Source organism: Mustela putorius, unplaced genomic scaffold (genome assembly GCF_011764305.1).
Source record: "Mustela putorius furo isolate JIRA1106 unplaced genomic scaffold, ASM1176430v1.1 tig00000876_pilon_pilon_pilon, whole genome shotgun sequence".
NCBI classification, from domain to species: domain Eukaryota; kingdom Metazoa; phylum Chordata; class Mammalia; order Carnivora; family Mustelidae; genus Mustela; species Mustela putorius.
This window is the reverse complement of record NW_025421506.1, coordinates 4080511-4089590: the sequence shown is the minus strand read 5'-3', so window position 1 is coordinate 4089590 and position 9080 is coordinate 4080511. Positions and strand designations below refer to the sequence as shown.

The window sequence follows — 9080 nt, the reverse complement described above, 5'->3', positions numbered from 1 at the left end:
TCGGATTATGAAAGTGGGACACTTGCAAACAGGAATGTAAGACAGAACAGCGTAGTCCGCTTTTCGGTGTATTTCTTTGCAGACTGTTGGTCCAGCCTGACAGAGGCTGCGAGGCGCAGAAGCACGAGCTTGTCCGCTTTGCCGTGAAGCCTGTCAGAGCGACCGTGGTCAGGAAGAGACTTCCCTAGTGACCGTGGGCTCCTGCTCGCCGAGAGCGGACCAGACTGCGCATGACAGGTCTTCCCACACCGCCCGAGTTGTCACCGTGAGACGGAGGATTCCAAGAGACTCGCGTGCAGCACCCTGAAAACAACCATCTCGCGGGGAAGCCAAGTCTTAGAGGGAAACCGTTCATCGTTGCTAACTGCTGACCCCTAGTGGTGGGAAGCGGCAGGCCGGCTGGAGCAGCCCCCTGGGCACGCTGAGCAGAGACAGAGCGCCCCCGGGGCTCCTCTCTGGGGACCGCAGGCCGCCTCCCCTGCAGGCTCCTCCGGGACACCTGCTCCCCCTCTGCTCTGGGTATGTCCTTCCTGCTGCAGCCCCACAAGGCCACAGCCAGACCCTCCGCTGGCCGCAGAGCGAGTCTGGGTGTGGCTGCCAGACGAGCCGCGTGGGGAAGACCCAGGGGCCCCAAGCGGCTGCACACGGAGCAGCCGGGATTCACAGGTGCCACCGCTCCTGCGTCCAACCTGGTGGCTCAGCCCTTCTGCCCCTGCACCTTCAGGAGCCAACAGCACCAAGGGCTAGGCGTCTAAGGTAAATCCACTGCTTGCTGTCTGAGTGATCTCTGTGTGCCCACGGGGACCTCTCTCCCGGGGAAAGGAAACAGTCCTGGCCCTTCTGGCGGGGCTTGGGGGGGACCAGGGCTGTCGCCTTGTGGGGGAGCAGAGCACGGCCCCCCAGGCACAGCAAATCCTCTGTACACTGACAGAGCTGCTGTGTCCATAACCACACCTCCTTCCTCAGAGCCCACAGTCAATCCAAGGAGCTTATCCCCTCCTTCAACCCTGTCTCCCCCAGGAGGCCCTCCTAGCCTGCCCATGTTTCGCTCTGGCTCTTGCTCTTCCTTAGGGCGCCCAGATGTCTCCAGGGGGCAGGGTAGGGCTTCTAGTTTGCTTTGGGGTGAATTAGGGATCTTGTCAGTCACCACACCCCAACCAAGGATTCGTGCCAAACAGCCTAGATCCTTGCTGACATGATGAGAAAAGGCCTCAGGGTAGTGGTTCCCAAACCTCCCTGCACATCAGAACCCTGGGGTGTTTAAGAACTCTGATGGGCTGCACATGCCCACCCCTTTCTGGACCCACACCCCTCTGCTTCCCTCAGTCTGGGTGCGACCCAGACACTGAGGTTGTAAGCGCTCCCCATGATTCCGACGTGTAGCCACATTTGGGGACCACCGTCTTGTTGGAAGAAATCTGAGCCTTGACTAAAGTGGCCTGACTTCCGGCCACAACACTTCTTTCGGAGACCCGGGATCTGCTCGGTACACAGACAGAGAACCTTCAGTGACAAAGGTTCCTGTCCATCACGGAGCCTCTGCAGTGACAAGAAAACCACCAGCAACCAAATGCCCCCCATTTGCCCAGCACTTTACAGTTTGCCAAATACAACTCAAGGAGACACTCTTCAGGCTCCCAAAAGAAAGGCCTGCCAGCGTCGTGGGAAGTTCAACCTTTGGCGTCAAGGACGAGGTTTACGTCCTGAATCTGCCCCCCACCAGCTGTGTGGTCAGTCACTGGGCCTCCTGGAACCTGGGCTTCTTCATCTGCAAGGCGGACACGGGGGCCCTCACTGCACAGGCACTTGAGCGGATCAGAGAAGACCAAATGGAAAGAAGCAGCAAAGCGGCAGGCACAGAAAAAGCAAGCAGCGGTTATTATGAATAGAGCGCTGAGAATTTCCCAGAACTCATTGGTTTTCTGTCCAAGACGGAACGGGCTGGGAGCTGGATGTTTGCATTCTGGCCTTGCCCGACCCTGTGCCCCTGAGCCAGGTGCTAACTCCCCGGTAGCTTGTCACAAGGAGCAGGAAGGACCTGCAGAGAAGGCCAAGACAATGGATTTGTGGGGAATTGTAACGCATGTCGTCTGGAGGAAACCACCAGCGTGAAATTCATACTTTGGGGCGAGTGAGACTTCCCATCCTTGTGAAACATGAGACCCCATGCAGCTCATGTCATCGCCTCCGCTACCCCCCATTCATTGTGAAATTTAAAAAACCACCTCTACCCATTTCCTGACACTCCGAGGGGAGCCACACTCTATTAGACCCCCTCATGTGGATCCTGAACACATTTCTGGGAAGAAATCTGTGCCTGCACAGCAAGGGCGGGGGGCCTTAAATTGCCTTGCCATTCCATAGTTTTGGACAGGGGCTAGGCTGACAACAGAAACGCTGCCTTGTTCTCACTTCCACTCAGTTGACAGGTCTAGGAACATTTTTTTTTTTTTAAGATTCTATTTATTTATCTGACAGGGAGAGAGATCACAAGTAGGTAGAGAGGCAGGCAGGGAGAGAGGGGGAAGCAGGATCCCAGCTAAGCAGAGAGTCAGATTTGGGGTTTGATCCCTGTTCCCTGAAATCATGACCAGAGCCGAAGGCAGAGGCTTAACCCAGTGAGCTAGCCAGGCGCCCTCTAAAAACATATTTTTAAAGAAGGTTTGCTATGGTGAGTACTGTGAACTGTGTAAGCCTGATGATTCAAGGACCCCTGGGGAAAATAATACATTATATGTTAAATAAATAAATAGATAGATAGATAGATAAAGAAGGTTTGCTAGAGAAGCCATGGAACCTGCTGTTCCAGAAATACAACCGCAGTCATACTGTTGACCTGCAGGGGGCAGCAGAGCACTGGCTGGAGCAGAGGGAAAGGCTCTCTGTGCCCTTAGCACAGGGGTCTAATGCTGGGGAGAGGAGACCTTGAGGCTTGCGCCTCTGGGCAGAGTGGGGGGTGACGGTGGCCAAGGCCAGAGCTTGTGGAGGCAGGATGAACCCAGGGAAGGTCTCAGCTGGGCGAGGTCTGCCCTGACCCTGTTCCCCACAAAGTGACTGGGAGCAGTGGTCTGCTGGAGCGTCAGAGCGTTTGGTCCTGTCCCGCAGAGCCCGCCACAGGGGTCTCTTTCCAAGTGCATGCTAGGCGCCCTCACACTAGGGGGCTTGAACTCAGCCCTGGGGCAGTATTTACACCACAGGAATCAGCAGACACTGCAAACCAGAGTTGGTGGCTTTGTGTTGTTTTGCTGTCTCCCCCCACCCCCCCGCGGGCTCGGTAACCAGCACACACTGCTTTGGGGTGTGGAGAAGCCCCACAAGCCCAGCTTGGGTTGTAGGGGCCACCTTCTTACAACAAGGAGCCACCCCTCCGACTGTACCTGGGCCCGCCCCACCGAACGGGCCCAGCGCAGCTGTCCACACCCGCCCAAGAACTGTGCTGTTAGTCATCCAGCCGAATTCTACATCCCTGGGAAAAAGAGGGATGTTTGTTAGGATGCAGGGAGGGGGTGCAGGTAGATTTCGCCTCTGCACCTACGTTTACTATCACGGTGGGTCCCCTCTGATCTGACCTCAGTATCATAGCTGGCGCGGGGGCGGGGGGGGGTGTAGGTCGTTAGTTTATTTTTATTTTGTTTGATTGTCCTTCTCATTATATGTTTCCGAAGCTGATCTTAAAGCAGTTATTTTTCTAAGCCTGAGACAACACAGTGAAGAAAAGATGCCCAGAAACAGATTGGAAAAATAGGACAAAGCTGGGCGTTTGCCCAGAGTTTAAACTTCACCACAAATAAACTGTATTTGCATGATTAAGAGTTGCAAGTTCTTTGCTGCTGGGTCAGACAGCATCCCGCTTCTGCAGAAAGTCTCACCACCCCCCCCACCCCCTGCTAACCGGGTTCTCTCAGGGTCCCATGGTCCTCTCTGCCAACCTCCTAAAGTTGTTCTTTTTGCAATGAGACAGTGAAGCTGAATTACCAGGGGGAAAATGGACTGCGCAAAGGGAATGTAGAAACCATGATTCACCAGGGCGTCAAAGAGTGATGCAGTTACACTTAAAAGAAAGTCACAGTGTCTACAATATGCCAAGAGTTGTTCTAGGCACAGGTGAGACTACAGTAAACAAAAAGCAAGATTCGGGCTGTAAACTAATAAGAAAAATGCCAGATGGGGTAAGTCAGGGGTTGGCAGACAATGGCCTGGGTGCCAAAATCAGCCCACCACCTTTCATTGAAGCACAATCACCCCTTTCATTTCCTACTGTCTATAATTGGCTTAGGGATACATGGCAGATGCAAGAGAGCCCTGCTGCCCCTGGTGTAGTGCAAGGATTCACACAGGGTCATATGAGAACGGAGGGGGTTAGGGACATGGCTATTTTCCACTGAATGCTCAGGGAATACCTCTCCAGTGGTGATACTTAAACCAACACGTGAGAGACTGGAGAGGGGAGGCAGCCAGAGGCCCGGTGCTGGGGGAAAGCAAAGGGAATAGTGAGTGCAAAGGGCCTGGGGCAGTAGAGGGTTGGGTGTGTCTCAGGAACCAGAGGATAAGGAGTGGGATTTGTCTGCCACTGGGACTTGAGCAAGGTGGTCTGAGGAAGAATGATGCCTGATCAGAGAGATAGGCAGCTTTATAAACCAAAGTCAGGTGACCTGTTTTGGTCCAGGTGTGCTCAGCAGGTGGGAGCAAGATCTGATTCTGGTTTGGGGACTTTCCTCCTTCCAACTGCCCAGAGACATAAAGTACTTATTTGTTTACTTTATTTATTTAGAGGACTTTTAAAAATGCAAACTGCTAGGAGGATCCTGTGCCCAGACTCTAACACCTCTGATAACAGATATGCTCCAAGTTTCTGCCTTGGAGAACACATGAGATAGACTCCCTGCACCCTTGTGATATAAATTTTCTACGCCATCTTCTCCAAGACCTAAAAGCCATTCTTTGGAATGCAAACTGTAGGGAAAAGTGTGTCATCAGGAAAAAAAAAAAATAGAGGGAGATATTTGAAAAATGTGCCTTTAAGGTCCTCTCCACAAATATTAGTAAGTCTTTACTATATTGTCTGTATGCAGATGGCTATGTATGTCGGAAACGTGAGAGGTTTTCCCCCCTTCCCCCAATGTATCACTAGCATTAAGTTGTGAAAGATGATATTCAGTTGAAGGCAAGTGCTTGTAAAAACTGGGCATTCTAAAATCAGAAAGGTAAAGACTAACCAAAGTGTTTTGCAAGTTCATGTGCTCTGTGAAAATATTTGTTACTAAAGGTAATTTAAGTTTGTTGGTTTAATTAAAATAGGTCTTTAGAATTATCAGCATTAAATATGAGAATTTTCTGATGTTGTGTTTCCTAAAAGTCAAATAAGTTCAAGCTATTTTTGTTGCAAAATTTGTCAAAAAAAAAAAAGGTATGATGAATGGAAATAGATTATTTTACTTAGAAAAAAGAAAATTAAAAAAAAAAAGAAAAAGAAAATAGAAAATGGTTTTTGTCCTAATGTGAGGCTGATTGTTTTGGGGGGAGAAAAAACAAACTTAGGACAAATTCTGAATATAAGAAGAAGAGTTGTCAAAAGTTTATGGAAAAGAAAGGGTGTGGTCAGTACTAGCTGAAGTTAAGATAAATTTAAGTAAGAAATGAATGTTAATATTAAAAGTAGTCTGGTGCAAATTTATTTTCTCTTTGTTAAAAGAACAAAGGTTTTTTGAACCATTAATTAACTGTTAATTAAAATTACAAATGTTTTTCTTTACTTTTAAATTTATCTGCCAAAAAAAAAAAAGGTTCTATATTTTGTGAAAATAATTTTCTATGTCTATCAGGTCTTTAATTACTTAAGAAAACTGAGTCTTACTATTAAAAGAACTAAATTTTGCTCATAACTATGTAACTTTTGGTGTAAATGCCTTTGACATCATTTACAATTACTTTGGTAAATGGAAGACTATTGTTATGTATTGATCTGTGATCCCACTTGATCAAATGGTCAAAGTTGTACAAACTTCCCAAAATAAAATTCCGAAATCAAATCTTTTGACTGCAATCTAACTGACATCTCCCAGAGAGCTCCTGGAACATTTCAAGGATTTTGTGAGAAATTAAACTAATTAGACTTTCTTGGTATGTTAAAAATGACATAAATTAAAGCATTGTCAAGTAAATGATGCTATATCCCATTACATAATATTTGGGTAAAGATGTTATTAAAATGAGTGTTCCAAAAATTGTACAAAGCCCATAGAGATCTGATGTCCTGGTATATTATTGTCTTGAAGTGTTGTGTATCACAGAAATAACCAGGTCTTTACTCATGGCCTTTTTAAGCATTGTATCATTTACAGACATTTATACTTTACTCAGGTACTTTTAAAAATAAAAGATCCCCACCAATGTGCTTTGCCTTCTTTGAGGCTCATGAAACACATAAGAACAAAACCAGAAACAAATCGCTGAGTACAGGTTTCTAATAACCTTAAGATCCTAAAACCAACCTATGTAAAATTATCCAGAGCCAGTGGAAAAGCTGGATTCAAGCAGAATAAGATGTAACTACATGGAACTAATGAACCAAGGAGGACTGGTATCATTTTTAGGACTCTATCCTCACTTTAAAAAAAAGTTTTCTTTTTCCAGATTTAAGGAAACTATTTGAGTTAACCGACTTAGAGCAGTTTGATACATTAGACTGTTGTAAGCAGGACTGAAACCTCTCTCTTTTCTCCCACCTGAACCCTCCAAAATTCAGAAGCTCAGTGAGTGCTCTTATATTTTTATGGCAATATATTTATTTGTATAAGTTCAATGAGAACTTATAAGAATAAGAATAAGAACTTATAAGAATAAGAATCTGTTTTCCTTGCAACAGGACACATTGGAAACATTGCTTATATTACCAGAACTTTGACTGAACTGTTGTGTCTGAGAAAGACACGCACAGACGCAGATATGACCACATAGCTTTAAGCAACTAAGATTGACTTTATGGGGCCTGTAACAGCTCTTGAAGATACCAACCTGATAACTTGCCTACACAGTTCCCAGCAGCCTTACCAGGTGAGTAAAGAAGGTGACTTCTTTTTAAATTTAATTTATTTTTTAAATTAACATATAATATATTATTTGACCCAGGGGTACAGGTCTGTGAATCATCAGGCTTACACATTTCACTGCACTCACCACAGCACATACCCTCCAGAAGGTCACTTCTTGATAGGTACAGGAACCTCAGGATATTTGGGGAACCTTGAGAAGAGAGGAATTCGCCAAAGCTATAGGTACTGCAGGCAAACTCTGATGAAAAGTATTTAGCTTGGCTCCTGGCCTTGAGGGCCTATTAAAAGTTCAATCTAGAAATTTCTTATGAAAAGTTCCATCAAAGCAGGTTTTAAAGGGCCCAGATGCTCCATCTCTATTCTTGTTGCACTCATGTAAATAATCAGGCCAAGTATTTTTTTTTAATAGACTTATTTTGCAAATAAATTAATGGTCATTTGAAAATCTTTGGTATACATGACGGTGTTGATAGAGAGAAAACACGTTTTAGTAACACGCCTTTGGAGATGGTAGATTCTAGTACGGTTCATCATAAACTGAACTAGACTCTGATTTCTAGAAGTGTCCTCCCAGGGCTGGCTACAATTCTCTGAACTAATATGTTTAAACTTTTTTTCACCTTCCAGACTTGGAAAATCATTTGAGAACAAAAGCTGCCCTTTTCCCTGAGGCCCTGCAAATTGAATATAAATGACCTGATGGAACCTTCAGAGAAGTCACTGCAGCAGCCCACGTACAGGCCATCTTCAAGCCTGCCACTCTGCGGGCCACTGAAAAGGATCACCAGACATATTTGAACAGTAAACCAGGAAAATCTGCCAGACTGTCCCGTCCTGCTCCCACTCTATCCGAGGAAGCCTCCAGATTGACATCCAGAAATCTCGACTGGCTACCCTCAGCCCTCAAACCTGGTTTATAACTTGATTCGATCATTATTTTACTTTTGTTTCCATAAAAAAATGCCTCTTATTTAGTACCCACTTCTTTGAACCACAGGCCCAGCTTCGAGAGCACACCTGTATCATCACCTCCTGAAATAAGTTTAATAAAAGGACTGAATCTATTGTCGAGACTAAGAGGCTGGTCCAGCAAGATGGAAAAATCAACCAGCTCAACTTGAGGGAAGTTTCAGAGGAGGGAAATACAGGGCCGATAGCAGGCTACTCCGAGAGGGGCCACTCTGACATAAAAACTATTTTGAGTTAAAACGCAATCAAAACCCAGCCAATTCAGGAAAACCCCCTTACTTCTCCCTCAACCCCTTAAAGAGAATTTAGACAGAGGACCTGCTCCAGGAAGAGAGCTGATACTGAAGAGAACTACCTTACGATGTGAACTAGGTGTGATGGACAGAAAGAAACTTGCAAGGACACTTTGATCAAAGTCCTATCTTGGTCCCATTGTTTCTGAGTGGCCCGGCCAATATTTGTTGACCAAACGTTTACACTTTTCATCTTCCTGTAAATTGCATTCCTTCCTCTGTAGTCCCATGCCCCTACCCCCTTCTCATTAGTTCAGAATGACATAGGTGCCTCATTTTGCCTCTCTTTGGATTCCCACGTCTGTGTGGATTCCTCATATATCCGCTGTTAAATTAGATTTTTTCCTAGTAATTGGTCCTAACTCCAGTTGGATTCTTCATCTGGCTAGAAGGGCCTGGGAAGGGACAGGAATTCTTGCCTCCAACAGGAACAACTTTCTCACTGTGGGATTCAGCATCGTTGAATTCCACGGCCTGCAGCCGTCACAAGGGTTTTGCACTCAAGTTAAAACAGTCTCGAGTACCAGAGTGGTACCTGCTTTGTCTGCATCAGTCAAGGTCCAGGTGGGGACATTAACGGAAGGGCAGAGTCATGGGCAAAATTCAGAGGGATGCCCAAGGGAATCATGGAGCCGCCCTGCATAAAATGTGGAAGGAGGAGAGATGGAGCTCCCTGACTGCCTGGCCTGGGAAGCCTGGGGCGAGGTTAGGGAAGTAGTCTTTCTTCCCAAGAAGGAGTTCTGTTTACAGGGGAAAGGGGCAGAGG

General features: G+C 46.5%; 1 long non-coding RNA gene across 1 annotated transcript; it reads left to right on the top strand.

Annotated features, from left to right (window-relative positions):
* Positions 1-309: 309 nt before the first annotated feature.
* Positions 310-8131, top strand: LOC101683451. The gene is made up of 3 exons (XR_200917.2): positions 310-756; positions 6866-7053; positions 7680-8131. It is a non-coding gene; the product is annotated as an uncharacterized LOC101683451 (long non-coding RNA).
* Positions 8132-9080: the final 949 nt, after the last annotated feature.